This window comes from Bombus flavifrons, chromosome 2, assembly GCF_040668555.2.
Source record: "Bombus flavifrons isolate JBK064 chromosome 2, iyBomFlav1_principal, whole genome shotgun sequence".
Lineage (NCBI taxonomy): Eukaryota > Metazoa > Arthropoda > Insecta > Hymenoptera > Apidae > Bombus > Bombus flavifrons.
This window is the reverse complement of record NC_138443.1, coordinates 3,111,785-3,128,780: the sequence shown is the minus strand read 5'-3', so window position 1 is coordinate 3,128,780 and position 16,996 is coordinate 3,111,785. Positions and strand designations below refer to the sequence as shown.

The 16,996-nt window shown below is 38.5% G+C and overlaps 1 protein-coding gene and 1 long non-coding RNA gene across 5 annotated transcripts in view; one reads left to right on the top strand and one right to left on the bottom strand.

Moving 5' to 3' along the window:
• Nucleotides 1–16,996, top strand: part of LOC138189766 (uncharacterized) — a 113,560-nt gene that overhangs the window by 18,534 nt on the left and 78,030 nt on the right. The gene's annotated exons all lie outside the window — the stretch shown is intronic.
• The window catches only part of blo (bloated), a 170,077-nt gene that overhangs the window by 96,716 nt on the left and 56,365 nt on the right, over nucleotides 1–16,996 (bottom strand). The window lies entirely within an intron of this gene.

Genomic DNA, 16,996 nt, shown 5'->3' with positions numbered 1-16,996 from the left:
GATTTAAAATACATGGTGAGAAATTATTGAAACCATTTACAAGAATTTTATTGAGTCTTTTAAATAGAATGTCTAACATTTGACTGATCAAACTGATTCCTAATACTTATGTAAAGACCACGCGAATGAAAAGATTCATCAAATCTCAATCTCAAACGTATCGAACGAGTACTTCAACACCAAACGCGAAAACAAGTTCTGAAATTCTTACAGATCTTCTTCAGCTCAGTTCCAACCCAATCTATTGTAAACCAAAATGTATGCAACCATTCTGCGCATTTTTCTTATTTCCGCACTAAGAACGCTATCATCAACAATTACATCGTCCAATATCGAGTCAACCACTTCCATCGATCGTCCATGTATTAATTACGATCTACATTTTAAACAATGAATCAACGTCTCTAGCGTCGAACAAACTCAAATGTCACCACCAGTTTAACATCTCCAAGTGAAACGTACCAGCCGCGTGTTCCAACGCATCTTCCAATCCATCACAGAATCCAGAACGGCCGCGACACCGCGATCTATCGTGTTCAAGAAAGAGGACAACATGCTGGTGTCAGAGTCGGAGGAGAGAAAAAGGTCGGTCAGAGGGAGAACGAAACGGAAAGTGAACTGCCACGACTGGCCTGGTGTGGGTGTACGGCTTGGCACCGAGATACCCGGTCACGGTACGTACTTCGTGTAGCCGTGCTCTCCCTCACCGTACCTTTTCTCCTCTCCCTTTCTCTCTTGCCGCTTCCCTTTCTCCTGGCTTGCCAGCAGAGACGTTGGCGCCTCCGGCGATTGTACACGGCACAGGTGTCCGTCCACATTATGCCTGTTGCACAGCGACGTCGCGAACGTCCGGCGACATTATAATTTGTAAATTACATCTCATACTCGTGGAACTTAGCATACTCAGAGCTTGAACGTCTCTCTGCGAGACAAAGAAGACGAGAAAGTAGAAGTAGGAGAGTAAAATCATGAGAAAACGAGGACGAGCGAAGACATAGAAACGAGACGAAGAGAAAGGGTAACGGAGAATTGTGCCGGGGTTAAAGCTTTTTGTGATCTCGATCTATCGATCTTGCGGAGGCCTCGTCTGAGAAAAATGTGGTCGGGGTGTTAAAAATGAAATAGATTTACGTAAATATGAAAGAAACCTTGTTTTGTAACATACCGTGTAATGTTCAATATTTATTTTTAAATTGTTGTCTGTACCTGAACAGATCGTTTAGCGGTTTGTAAAATTAGGATTCTTGAAGGAAATGACGAGGCCCAGAGATACAGCCTAGAGCTAGTTTGAGGCCTACGAAGAGAGAGAAGCAAGCAAAGAAGAAAAAGATCAACGGACTGAACATGGAATTTGTTCGAAATTGTCTCAGAGTCGAGGCAGAGGAGACTTAATGAAGCGCCACGGTGTTTGCATAACTTTGTAATAACACGTGACGCGGCTGCTTTCCGGTTCTGATAATAACCAGTGTAGACAACTTACCGGAGGAGTGGGACGACCTAATAGATCGTTGGAAACGCAGAAATCGAGCGAGCAGCTGATCTTATCGGGGACGAATATCCAGAGTCCGGTCGAGGGTCTATGAATGGGGATCTGAATGGAGCTTCCTACTTAGCTTGATTAGACATGACTGTCTTGATAGCAGCGAATCGAGAGATAGGATTGAAGGCAAGTGACGGCGAACGGGAGCAAAACGAGTGAAATATTGTGATTAGATGATCGAGGAAAATGTTGAAAGGTTTCTTGCCGTTGCAGAGATTGGTGTCCAGCTGCGACCAGATCTAACGAGATACCTTGCAACATGTTTGCATACTATTGTAATGACTCTAGCGACACAGGAAATATAAAAGTACCGTGCAGTTGGAATAATTGAACGCTAAAGGGAGATAACGGGTATGAGATGGATCACGCCTCCAGGAAATGCATTGATTCGTGTTGAAATGGATGATTTGCTTGTGACATTACGCGACGGATGTTTAGAAACGTTCAACGTCGTCGTGAATGAACATCATTGGAATACGAATACGCTACTTTTCACATTTCGAATTTGTAAATTATCTTTGAAAGATTATTATATTTTATGTACATCGAAAGTGAATGGCCTTTTCATAGACTCACAGTAATCTCAATTTTCATCTGAAATAATACAATCGGCTGACGCCATATCTCGGTAACTCATACCGATTTGTTCTCGAACGATCCATTTTTTGCTATTATCCAAAATAATAAGAAATAAGAAAATTAGCCGAATACGTATTAGGAAAATATTATATTCTTTCCAAACGTAAATCATAGGCTCGCAATGGGTCGATTGAGAATCCAATTATCAATAACAAGGGATGAAGTAATTTCTATGTTGTTGAAAATCATGGAACCGCCTCCGAATGTGCGCATGGTAATGACTCTCGTAGTCTGCACGGTAATTTATCGATTGCGCACACTTGGAAAACACAAGCTTCGTTTCACTGGATCCACGGTCGTTTCGACATATTCGTCGATGAATTTAATAAAGCGCACCATATTTGCACAATAACGTTATGTAACCGCGCGCGCACTTTGATCGGCTGCCGCCAACAACAGGAAAAGTAAAAACAGTAGAATTAACCGCAGGTTGCACGGCGACAGCACGGACGGATTTACGCAACGGACGAAAATCACTTTTCCGAAAGTTGCTTTTCCCTTTCGATTAGGATCGAACGTGTAATCGTGTTCCTGAGTGGAATTTTACATTTTACCTTTTGTGGCTGGAGTATCGTTAGCCCGACGTTAATTAGAATCAATTTGTTAATTGCGAATAAAATATGACCCTTTTAAAAATCAAATTGATTACTCCATATTTTTTAATTTCTTTGATTTCATTATTTGAAATATGATTGGTATACCACCTGTCCGAAACTCGTTTGATTCTTCTAGAAATGTTTGCAGTTGATATGATAGATTTTTATATTATAAATAAAAATTTACCTCGAATATTTTAAGCGCTATTTTAATATTTGTTAGATTTAAGTAGAAAATTATATTCTTGTTTCTATGTACGTAATGTGGAATTGGTTCTAGTTTTGATGTAAAATATGTTTCACGCGTAGTTCGGCTGCTTGAAGAATGCGGTTTCACCTTTTTCGCATAGCTTCTTCTTATTGATTCGATGTTGAATACACTACATATTACATACTACGATATTTCTTTTTTATGGATAGGGTAAAATGGGAGATAGTAGGAACTATTATAGAGCTATTAAATAATGCTTACACTTGATAGTTTCGCATATGACATGATCGTTTGGTATTTGTATCGTATCGGTTTCCAACTCAAATATTCGTTGCTTCGTAATTAATTCATTTAAAGATAAACATTTTCTGTCGATACTACCGATATCCCTAGAAATTTTAAAATCATGCTACTTATATATTTTCTTAAAATAATCTTCGAGAATACTTTTGAATCTTCCTGAAACAATTAGAAGGAGAACAAAAAAGCGACGAAATGAAGAGAGCACGAAGATGAAACGCGCAACAAAAGATAACTAGATACCTGGAATGTAAACTTAGCTCGTGTATTAGTTCCATCCCAATGTATTCTCTTTATTTGCACTATATAGTGTGGTAATTTAAATACGTATCATTTTTTTTAAATTATAATTTCCATGCATGCTACTGAAACATCCTGAACGAAAAGAGAAAAAACGGAGAAGTAAAAAGAGCGCGACGATAAAACGTGCAAAAATATATAGCTGAATACGCAGAATGTAAACTTAGCTCGTGCATTAGCTCCATTTCGTTTTCAATGTATCCTCTTTATTCGGCCGGTTAGCGAAGGAAAGGACGTCTGGATGAAAGGAGCGGCATCGAGCGAGCATGCAATTTCCCCGGACGTATCAACAAGGGAAGGCAGCAAGAGGGCCGCGTTACTCAGTCATGGACGTGCATTTACGATTATTTTCGAGACGCACGCAACGGAATTCAAACGAAATCTCTGGCTAGGAACGCAACGTTGTAGTAATAACATGTCGTCCATGCTAAGAATCGGTATACCAGCGATCGATACCGGGAACAGTTTTCTACGTATCGACCGCTATTAACGATAATACTGTATAACATATTACACGAGTTAACGCAACCCATACTGGTAGAAACTTTCGAAAGGAAGTCTTTCGGATCAGCGCTACCATGCAAATATAATTGCGCGTTGCCTTTCCGCAAAAAAAAAAAAAAAAAAAGAAAGGAAAGACACAGAGATAGGGAAATTAGCATGAAGCAGTGTTGCAATTTGCAAATCACGAACGAGGAAATAAAGGTTGGAGTTTCGCGTTGGAGAACGCTGATCAACTGTTTCTAATAGCCTGATCATAGACTGAGAAAAAATCGGCGAACGCTTCCAAGTATCATAATGACATTCGAGCGTGCAGTAACGGTGCGGCGGCATTCTGGTTATGGTAATAGACCAACGATGTAAAGAGGAAAGCTTAATTGCCCTTCGCGGCGCGACGGTACCATTTCAATCTACCGGTTAATTCTTCTTGTTTCTACGATTGTCGCGCGCGTAATCGTTCCGACTGCTCTCGAATAGCCGACAAACGGTTCGACGATGCCGATTTAAAATTCTTTATTGCAATAGACGCAGAGTCGAAGACTGGTTATACAGCATGGTATACGCGTAGACGATAGTTCCTAGCCTAGGGCAGAATATGTATGTAACAGTATTTGATTACCTGACTATTTTTCTACTCAATCGTTAAATATATCTCTTACTTTATTTTCGAATTATTGGCGTATTACTGGGTGGAATAATAAATTTTTATTAAATATAGGTTTTCAAATAGTCAGACTATTACTGGAGGACTAGAATAAAAAATATTTATTAAAAATGGGGTTTCAATTATTTTGTTTCCTTACTAATTATTAGGTTGTTCGAAAAGTTTCTTTCGTTTTATAAAGAAATAATAGACGCACAATGTTTTTTGTTTTATATTAGTTCATTGAATTATGCGCGAAACATAATAATAGAAATAGAACGAAATGAATCATACCTAATTCGATAAAATAATATAAAACAGAAATTGTTGTTCGTCTATTATCATCTTATGAAACGAAAGAAACTTTTCGGACAACCTAATACAAAGAAACATCATTGAATATTGTAATTTTTACAATTTTGCTAGTTCTAGCGTTAAAATAAGGCTAAAGTCGTCGCTACTTCGATTCGTAATTACTCCGGTCACACACATCGCAGAACGCCCACGTTATTCGCGGGCGCGTGAGCGTACCACGAAACAAAAGTCTGAGAAAGCGAACCTATCGTCGTTTCGACCGGTGTTCCACAATGCCGTACATTCTATCGCGAACCGTTGCATTCATAGTCGCAGCCTTATTCCATCGTTTTTAGTACGGCCATAATTTTTCATTCTCCCCGGGCAAACGAGAAGGAAATGTTTTCCCAATCGACGAACTTTACACGTGATCGCGAACGAAACACACCATCCTGTGTGCCTTTCTATTCTCTCGTTCATTGCTGTACAAACAGGTTGCACCGCGAGTTCCAGCTTGACCAATCATTTCTTTCTTGTTCTTTTTCTTTCTCTCCTGACCAGCGATCGACCTCGAATTTCGATAACGATCGATCCGTGCACAACCGCGCCGATCAATTCACCAAGCGCCCATTGTTCCGGCTTGGCACGAAACCAAGGATCTGGTCAACGATCAACCAAGTGCCGCTTTGCGTCGAAACCTTTATTTTCCTCGTGCAAACATAGCTCTGTCATATTTTCCCTGTACACAGACACCTTGCGCGGTCGATCGTGGCGGCTTCGTCTCTCGTTACAGCCCGATTGTTTGCCTTTCGCAATCGGCCGGCTCCTGAAAGTTATTCAGTCCACTTCCAATATGGAGAACAAGTGGCGCAATAACCGTACTTGTCCCGTTCAAGTGGTCCTCCGCGGCGTCCTTGTGTGCCGGCTGCAGTCGAGTTTCTGCACTGCTGGCTCGAGATCGTGGCACGGGGCGGTCGCAGCAAAATGGACCGATGTCGGTCAAAATCGGTTTCTCGTAATGTGCGTGATTGATGAGAAGCGATTTTGTTAATACGGTTTACGTTTGAGTAATATTAATATAGTATAAATATTATTAATAATGTTACCTGGTTTACAACTAATTAGCAGGGGTCAAGATAACAGTTATTTTGGCAAATTTTACGGAGAAAATTGTCGAGAAAAGTTAGCTTTTGGTTAAATGGAAAACAATGATGTTACGTCGGACAATAGTCGCTCAATAGTCTTAAGGACCCATCATAAATCCCAGTAATTTTCTAGCTAAGGTCCTTCAGACTCAACAAATATCGTTTTTCCAAATTATTTTCTAAAGACTAGTGTCTACTACGGCTTGACAAGGGAAAGTTAGGTTTTCTCACGTACGATGCTTCTTACTAACAACTTTCTATCGAGGGCGGCTAAGACTCTTCCTAGTCCACCAACCTTCGTTTAACCAATCAGAAGCAATGTATACTGCCCTCACTTTCCTGACCAAAAATGTCATGAACAAATCCGATGGGCCTGTGTGATAGACACACCCATCGCTAACTTTCCTCCGACACAGCATCGTCACCCAACCTTACTTCTTCTGCGACATCAGAAAAGTCAAGTCAACATGTCAGTAACGGGTTAATGAACTATAGCAAAACTCTAAGAGCCTTGCTCTATCCTCAACGAATATTGTGCCAGTGTATCGCGTCTCTATACGTTAATTGATTGTCGACGATATATATTATAAGCAACGGTGTAACTTAAGTGGAAAAATATATAATTTATAATTCTGTGAATCACAGTGTTATACTAACTGAATCACCCCTATTATCTTAATGGAAATCAGGGGATCGATCAACTCGTGGTGTCGATTATTATAATCGTAACGGGAATTTACGACTCCCGTTGACGTCTCTCCTCGCGATTGCGTCTCCCCGCGATTGGTCGAAAATACAAATGATTTTCCAAAAAATCAAGCGATTAATTTTTAAGTGTTCCGGTTATCGATAACCTTTTTGTTTTGATTACCAGCAATTAAAACAAGTTTCATCATTTGAGATGATTACGTCTGACCAACGTCGCTTAAGCTGATTCTTATACTACAAATCTTTTTTCAGTTAATTGCCATTTTATTTTATCAAATGAAGAAAAAGAAACAGTTTCCCTTGCACATTTTGTAAAATCGTCGTTTTTTTTTTAAATGCTATCTAAAATATCATCTGCGGTACTCTATAAATAGCGAGACTGCTTTGATCACGACAATTCCATACTTTACAAGACTTTATAATACCTCCATTATACAGATGCCTATCGAATCAAACAAATCAACTTCTGCGGGTCTAAGCATCGAAAGGTTCCGTTTGAATTCCTTTCTCGCCTCGATGTCAAAGGTAACGCCGGAGTTCATAAAGTTCCCTGGGATAAGGGGGCCGCGTAGATCTGTCCAAGAACACAACGAACAACGGCAGGTTACCAGTCTCCTGGATACTTGATCCCACGACCTTGCGAAGTGGGTCGCGCAACGGAGAAGGAGACGATTATGTTCAGTCAAACATGCGCAAGTATAATCTACGTGTAACATACTTAACGTGTGCGGAACAAAACGGTTTAGACTGTATCTTTGCGATCTTGTGACGTTAGAGACAGTGTTCACAGATCTGCAAATCATACTCCCAATGCGAGTCTTAGAAAATATCTATCTATCTAACTAATTGTGTAGGAACGTTAATAAATGAGTATTTGATGATTGAATCTAATGATTTGATATATCACCTATTATCTATCTCTAGAATGTAGGAAGTATAAAAGAAAATTGTTTCGGCTGAATATTTGAGGTTATCGCTTGCTTTGGATCGGTTGATGCAGCCATTCGCTAGGAATTAACCGATTCCTCTGCGTCCTCTTGCATCGACCGATGTAATCATTCGAACATATATTTCGTACGAGTGTAAGTAGAAACGGTTGCAAATAAAAATTGAGATACGGGCATCAGTTAGGAATATTACAATTGTGCGTAGGATTAATATCTTGAAGACTATAGTTTCTTTGATATTGACAGGTAGTTTCTGGTGGAATATCATTCCAAGATTTTTAATTCATTGTGAAAATACGTTGATACAGCGAAAAAACTCGTCGGTCTCTAATTTGTCTTCAAAAGTCCAATAGATAAAATGTGACGAGTATATGGAAATTTATATAAGGGAAGAACGAAAACACATCCAAACCAGCTGGCTGCTGAAGCGAGCAACACTCTCATAAAAAGAAGACTAAAAAGAAAGCACCCCACTGACCTCACTAAAGAAATAAAATAGTCAAACTCGAAGATGGTATCCCCTTGGGGGTAGCCATCCACATGTTATTTAGCAATTAAGTTAGAAAAATTCACCAAATGTCCAGCTGGACAAATTGTAAAGTACAAATTAAATAATAAAAAAGAATATATGTCTTCAGTATTACGTCGGAGACACGAGGAGTGGTGAAATTAAGAAATCACTGGTCGTTTCCTCGCGTCGTTCGAATGATTCCGCGTAGATTTAAACATTTCACAAGCAAGGTAAGAAAAATTCAGACTCTGGATGAGCTGGCAGAGTTTATTATGTGAATTCAACAGAGTAACAATTGAGAATGTTAGAACAGAGTGTCCAGATTTGATTTTGGGAAGTTTTATATACTATGGGTTTGGGTCTTATGGAGGGGGTGACGTCAGGGCCCACGTCAGAGGTGGCCATGCTGTTACTGTCTTCTGACCCTGAGACATTGTCTACGTTGTTATTTCGATAGCCTGCAGGATGTTCGTTAAGCCCCGCTAGTTTTTCTATTGCTAATTTATGGCTCTGTGACATCAGCAACGACAAATTATGCAACACTTAACAACTAACACTGACTGATCAACGAGCTAATTTCCACCAACCAACTATTTTACAACAAAAAAGACCAAACTAGAAATCTTCCCTCCCTATCATTAAGCGTTTATCACGTTACAAACGAACCAAAGTTCGCCTCTCGTGAAAGCTTGTTAAAACACTTATTAGCAATCCATAAACTCTGTAACGATGGAGTAAGTAAAACCTTGCAGCGTCCCGGGAAGATCCGTGTAAAATGTTGCCGGCCGGGGGACATAAGTGATCTATTTGCGGACTACCGATCACGAAACGAACGAACATGCAGCGAGATTACGTTGTCAGCCAGGGTATAACAAAGTGCACCGCGGAATACCGGCGCGAGTTAATAAACTCACTGTGAGTCGCCGCGCGGATAACTGCGCGGCGACCTTGCTGCCGGACAAGCTTTAAGCAGCTGATCGTTATAATCGATAGGACGGCCAGAAGTATGCAAAATACGCGGGTAATCTCTTCTGCGAAACTGGTGGAGCCCGAGGTCGAGCAAAAAACGCGAGCCAACGAGCACCAGTTGCCATGGACGTGCGAGAATTCAATGCGTTTCGCGTGCAGTAGATATAGTAGCCAAGGTCGCAAACTTGAAAAGTTTAAGCAGATAAATTTAACGAATCACGTTTCTTTCGGTAACCCTGATTTGTGATCAATGTAATTGGCAACTGTACGAGGTCTGTTTGTTTGCAATACTTGCAATTAAGTGGAATATGTAATCGGATTGTTCATTACCGTTGGAAATATGGGTATTTGCTTATCTTTATGGTATATGCAGTTTATGAGTTGAAATGGTACAGAATGGAACTGGGCAAACAAGTAGAAAGTGATCGTTTTAGTGGGAATGGATTGTAAATTCCATACAGAACGAGGCGAAACAAGTTCTAAATGGTGGAGTAATTTATGTCAGTTTTTAAGTGGAACAATCTATTCAAACTTTGATTGTTATTAATTTATTTAATGTTTTATTGCAAGATAAGCTAATTGTGGCTAAAGAAGGTGAAAGGATTCCTTTCTCAAAGGCCACGTGATTTTTGGATTACGTAGATTTTGGTGTAATGTGAATCACATAAATATATACGTAAAGAATTAAATAACAAAGCGCTCGATTGAGAATTGGTTTCGTCGCTCTCGTCTCTCCCTCTCTATTACTACTTCTATTTATTCTATTCGACTTAACATATCAACTCTTTATTTCCTGAATCATATAATCCTTATCTTTTGCTGCTATTTTATCCTATATTTATCTATCATAATTCAAAATAGTTAAATAGCACATAAATGTGAAGCATAATATCGTATTATACGAATGCTCCATTTGTACAGCAACTCTTAAAAATGATGTAGCACGACGTTTCCTAACCTCTTTGAAACGTTTCTAACCTGCTTCTAGAATAACTCAGCCGTCACAATTAATGTTTCATACTTATCTGCCGTAATTATCTCGCCTTGACACTTCGCCCTGGTTATTTTAAACGTTTCGAACAAAGCGGAGATACGTTAAAACGTGTTCCTTTGTTTCCGTTTCGCCTGATACTTTATCCAGGGGATCTTTTTGCATGCGTTAGACGGCACGTATAGAATGCCAGACAGAAAATACAGGCAGCGGGCATGCAAGGAACCGGTGAATAATAGGTTACCGCCGATCGCAGTATCGACATGTAATGTATACGTCTGGTATTGTGCCACCGTTTGCCAGAGCTACTTGTGGACCACCCACACGATAGCACGCCAGTTCTAACCAACAACGTTCTCCCAGCTAATTACATAACCAGTCGTCTCGACCTTCTCGACTTCAGGTGGACTGACAAACTTGGTATCGAGGAAGATAGATAGTCATTCACCACGACAGTTTCATCCTCTTGATTGTTCCTTCCACCGTTACTAATGACGATAATCGACTAAAGATGCATGCGATAGCGACACTGATTATCGTAATTGTATGCAGTATTCAATGGACTTTGCATCCTCAATTGCCTCGTGTTATTTTCATTGAATATCGCTAGTCGAACGTTTACTTTTAATATTATCTCGTTGAATTTCTAGATCGACAGACCTTCTTTCCTCTTTTGTTTTTAATTTAGTGCTATAATATTAATATATTATATATATATATGTCGGAGATGTAGGGATAACGGGCTTTTCTTTTGGAATTTTGGGAAGATTCCCAATAATTTGGTCTAAACTGTTTGTTATAGCTGTTCATTATAGCATTATAACGGTGGGCTTGGGGTCGAGGTGACACAAATGGTCACCGAACGTAGCCACGGTCACGGGATGAACGTTTTACTTAACAGTAGAAGTACCAATATTGAGGGACACACGTTGTATTAACAAACAAGCCCCGAGGCGGGAGCAATAACGGCTCTACGCGAGTCTGCCTAGAAACGGCGCCTGAAATTTTGTTGATAACCCCGATCAATACGCAATTGACAAGTGTGATCGTGTCAGTCTTTTATTCTTATGATCACCTTGGAGAGTTTACTAACAATGTCAGTCTGTCAGTCTGAAAGATACCGTACGTCTCAGCTAACGTCATTGGCGTATCAAGACATATCCAACTGTACAAAGAGTTATTCCATTGACCGTGGATTCGTTAAAACCTATGAACATTGTCTTTACTTTAAGAGTGTCATATAATCACGTTTAATTGTTAAACCCTGTAAAATCAGCACTTGTACATATCACTGTAAATATAAACGTCTTTGAACAATTACAATGGCTTGTCCTAATGAAGATACGCAACGCGCCCCAAGAACTCGACAAACCCGACAAACCCGACATATATAATATATAATATACATATTAATATAATTTAATGCTTTCGTTATATGCAAAGTAAGACACGTGACAAGTGAATCGAAACGAATGAAAACGCGACAAATCATTTTCTTCAAAATCGATATCAATTGCCTTTTTTTCTAAATTAATGTTAGAACTAACAGAATACTGAAAATGATCAATTTGTAATTTATCGTGCGAGTATTATAGATTCGTTATTCGGATCGGAAACTTCTTACAAGTATTCTATAACATTCGTGCCAAAACACGAATACAACTACGGATTTCTTCTAATAGATATTTGTTTCTCTTTTCACTGTGGAGTCAGGAAAGATACAATTAATAGATTAAAAGAAGGAATCAAAACATCTAATTTGATAGATACAGTCTGCTAAGAAATTATCGCTATCAATCATTCGTAACTGACGTGATCCTATGTAAATTGAGTTGTCAGTCAAATAATTAACGTTGTACCATAAACTTCAGAAAACGCTCCTATGTGAAATTTTGTTCAGTAACCTTCACGCAGGAGGGTTCTGATTTGTTTTCTGTTTCAACTAAGGACATATCGTGTCAGAAGCTAGACCGGAACCGTCGCAAAATTTTTTTTAGAATTAATTGATTTTTTATAGCCTCGCATAAACTACGATCAACGATATGGAGCAGTCAGCGCAGCGTTTCTCAACTCGACGCGTCCTGACATCGCCACCTCCGTTGCTTACACTAAATAAAATGCCTGGCCATTGATGCAACCTGACTCGAGATGGGCAGGAACCTTGTGGAAACTAAACTCGCGTAAACAATTCCGAATACGAGGCCTTCGGCGTCGTATTCGGAAAGTGTGTTACGCGGCGCGCTTAATTGCTCTTTTCTTCATAGCCGGCGCTTGTGATCCATCTTTGGTTAGGGTCAATTATACATATATGGGCTAATATCGAACGGCACCGTATGCGTACACTAAGCTTACGTACCTTTTATGAATGCTCTTCGATCTTGTCTATATGTATGTCCCATAATCCTCCTTTCTCTCTAGAATGGCGACACGCTTATGCCAATTTTAGAGACATTAACGAATGGTGCTGGCTAACCGATGGTTACTTATTTCTCTTTTTAGTATCGATTGTAATGGTTTGATTTGTCGTGTCTCATTAGTTTCGTGTGTCGAAGTTTATATAGACGGAAGGTATATATGGATATGTGGGTTTTAATCCTATTAAGGTTTTAATCCTTTCTAGTCTTGTAATCTTTCATTTTAGATCTTAATCCTTTCGAATCGATAGCATGTCTCGTGCACTTTGTAGGTATTTCACTCTTTGGGTCTCGAGACTGTGTCATTCGTGTGACACGTTGCATGAGATTTCTCGCGTGTCTTTTTTTTTCTTAGTATTTGCAATTACGCGAGACTTTACTATATTACTATATTAGTGTATTGTATTAAAGAATAATAAGAGGGATTTGTTCTTAACATTGTTGCTTTTTCAGATCTATATAACCCGAATTGAAAACTTTGTTTCGATAGATATTGTTGAAACAGATAATGTTTAGATATTTGCAATTGCGATTTTAATATTTACAATTTACTACTTTTTGCGCATTATACACTTTTTAACCATAGAACTATCTACGTGCTATCAAATAATAAATACAATACGTTGTACGAAATTGCGGAATGTCTCCAAGACAAATTGCAATTTTTTCAAATTAATATCATAATGATTTATATATAGAATCTTTAAGTACATATTAGAGACCCGTAGTTCTAGCGTTAGAAATAAAGTATCTCAAGATTTGAAAAAAAGATATCTGAAATCGGTACAAAGTATGAGCAATGTACGTAAAAACATGAGAAAAGCAGTTTCAAGTTTGGTGTTGTCTATATACATTGTACTATAATAAGTCATTAATTAACGAAACGATAGATCGTTGTTATGGTTCTTAACTGTTTTATCTCCATTAGCTTATAAACTGAGAAAACTGAGTTTAAAGTTGTTGAAGCTGAATATTATTAATGGAGTTAGGACCTTAAAAAGCTGAATATTTGATGCTTTCTAGGTAGAATTATCATCATAATATCATTAATTTGTATCATTTATACCAATATACCAGACATACGTGGATTTGTTAATTACGTTTTTCTGAAAAATACAATTGGAACAGTTGACACTTAGCCAACCGCACAAGCCACAACGAGCTATACGTGTCCACCGCACATTTTTCCAAGTATCGAGGAGTAATATTTACTACTTAAAAAACAAAGAAGTGTAACAATTAATTAAGCGGTTAATTATATTTTGCGGTAATGATTTCATTTAACGATTTCACATATTGTTTATACAAAACATCAAATTAAAAGTATATATTAAAAGTACACAAAAATATAGGTAAAATTGAAAACATTAAAGATGACTAAAGATAAATAACACGACGTGAACGTGAAATTAAAAATTCATAATGCATTTTAATATCTTTTTACAGTGTGGTATCTTTCGATTATAACTTTATTTAGTTCTAACTGATAGTGTAACTTTTTAATTCATTTTTAACACCACTAAATTAGTGTATTTTATTATACAGGGTGGTTGGTAACTGATGGTACAAGCGGAAAGGAGGTGATTCTACGCGAAAAAAGAAGTCGAAAATATAGAATAAAAATTTTTCGTTTGAGGCTTTGTTTTCGAGAAAATCGACTTTGAATTTTCGCTCGGTACGCGTGCGGTACGTTATAACGGATCTCACTGTAGATCGTTGTTTCGATGGAAAAATTAAAAAAAAAAAAATTTTTATTCTATATTTTCGACTTCTTTTTTCGCGTAGAATCACCCCCTTTCCGCTTGTACCAGTAGTTTTCAACCACCCTGTATACTGTACTTTATAAAAACAGAAAAAGTGGCGCAATTAATTGGGAACAATTCCAGGTAAACAATAACTAATAATAACAACAACAAAAAAGAAAACGCATTGCTAAAGTCAAAAAGGGAGATCTCCCCGTTCGGTCACGCAGCGATGTTCTTCACAGAGGCAAGATCTCCCCGTTCGCTTGGCTAAGTGTTAAGAATTATGGCGAGATAATATAAGAATATGTACCAATACTTCGTGTTGCCACTGTATGAACAGGTTCTATATGCCCAGTTATCGCATGGTGTACATTCCGTACAAGAACTGAGGCGACTTTCTCGAACTTGGAGGCCGTCTTTTTGTCAATAGCCCGTATTCCAGAGCACCGAGGCGGTTTAAAATTCTCCGCTTTCATCCACGTAGGTTTTGGGAGTAGGTGTATTACGTAGGCGCGATCTGTTCATACGCGGAATCGTATCTCTGTGGTCATGTTACATCGTATATAGATGCGAGTTCGCACGAACATTGCCGTGCTTTCCAATTTCTGTGACGTTCTCCGCCCTCTCACTCCGTTTTAAGCGGCCAGCTACCATCTTCGTGCGCACTATTTGCATATTCAACGCGTGTCCACGATGTCTTTCCACGCCTTCGAACTGTGCGAACTGTTTTTACGCGGATGCCGCGCGTAAACTACGAGAACTTACCAATACGCGCCATGTTTACCGTTACAGGGCATAATGACGTGACAAACAGCGATCCGCCTTGCCAAATAAGATCGGAGCCGAGTCGAGCTGATTCAGAATGCTGTGAGCGGCGAGCGTGCAAGATTTTTACGATAGTATCGCGTATTGGACTTCGCGATTTTATTTTTAGGTTTAGGTTTGGTTTATATACGGCGCGGTCTCATATCCGTGATACAGGTGAGAAACATTCTACGGTTCAAAATAAGTTGAAAATCGATAACAACAAAAGTGCGTTAGTGGCCTTATTTTTGAGAAAATCAAGCTTGTGTCACGTATACGCGATTTCGCTTAATTTCTAGGAATCGGCAGCAGGTTTTTCTACGAGCGAAAATAAGTCGAGAATGTAGAATAAATATGTTGAGATATGTATAATTTTCTGCGCTGGACTGGGTTGAATGCGTAGTGGAGATACTTGTATGTAAATATCGGTGTGTGGAAGTGTGTGTGTGTACGGCGTCCCAAAAAACAGATGACTGTAAACTAGTTAGTCGGTTAACAGTCGGGTATAGAAGAAAATGCTGAGACGCGTGCAAGTGTGTATCGATGAATATATAAGGAATCGTCCATGAAATAAATATATTACTATTTTAATATTAATCCTTAGTATAAATTTAGTGTTCCTATAACATTATTTCGGCTTCAAAGATCCACAATTCTCAACAAAATATTTTATGTAGATAAACGTGAGGTGGTTATGACGCGTAGGCGTATTTAACAAAGTAACGAGTGGATGAATTTGTAATAGTCAGATGTATTAAAATAAGTATAAATACAAGTACAGAGATAATATATGCCGGTTTGAATCGTCGCTCGCTCAATGCTACTATACCAATCGAAGAAAAAATAATAATAATTTCATAGACAGCACGTTCACACATTTATATCAACGGACGTTACCACAAAAAGTTAACCTTCTTATGTAATTCTAGCTGAAGATTACAAGAAACAGCAATAACAACCTACTCAAAGTTCTTTTGCTCCTAGACCTTGTAACCCAAAACACTGTTAGTGTTCCAAGATACAATATTATGGATCTCTCAGCTTTGAGTTTTCCGTTTCAACTTGAAACTTTTTCTACGGCCATGAGCCACTACAAATGTGTAACAGGTACTAGAATTTGATATACAGTTATTGTACACCGTTGATGTTTAGAATATTTGGATTTCTTTAAGTCTACGTGTGAAATCATCAATATAGCGTTGTGATAATTTGCAGAACTCTCACGCAGCGAGATATCTTCTATGAAGTCATTAATTGTATGAATCTGTTTTTAGGCCTCATGATATTAAGAAGAACGTTTACATGTAATATACAGGGTGGTTGGTAACTGGTGGTACAAGCGGAAAGGGGGTGATTCTACGCGAAAAAAGAAGTCGAAAATATAGAATAAAAATTTAAAAATTTTAAAATCTTAAAAATTAAAAAAATAACGTCAATCGAGACAACGATCTACAGTGAGATCCGTTATAACGAGACGTGATAAAGTGCAGGCGTACCGAGCGAAAATTCAAAGTCGATTTTCTCGAAAACAAAGCCTCAAACGAAAAATTTTTATTCCATATTTTCGACTTCTTTTTTCGCGTAGAATCACCCTCTTTCCGCTTGTACCGCCAGTTACCAACCACCCTGTATATTTTTGAATCTTCTCTTGTATTATAAGCTCTTAAATTAAATTCTGTTCTTCAAGACGAACATACGAGTTAATTTTTTCTAAACGAAACGCGCTGAATCTGTCCTT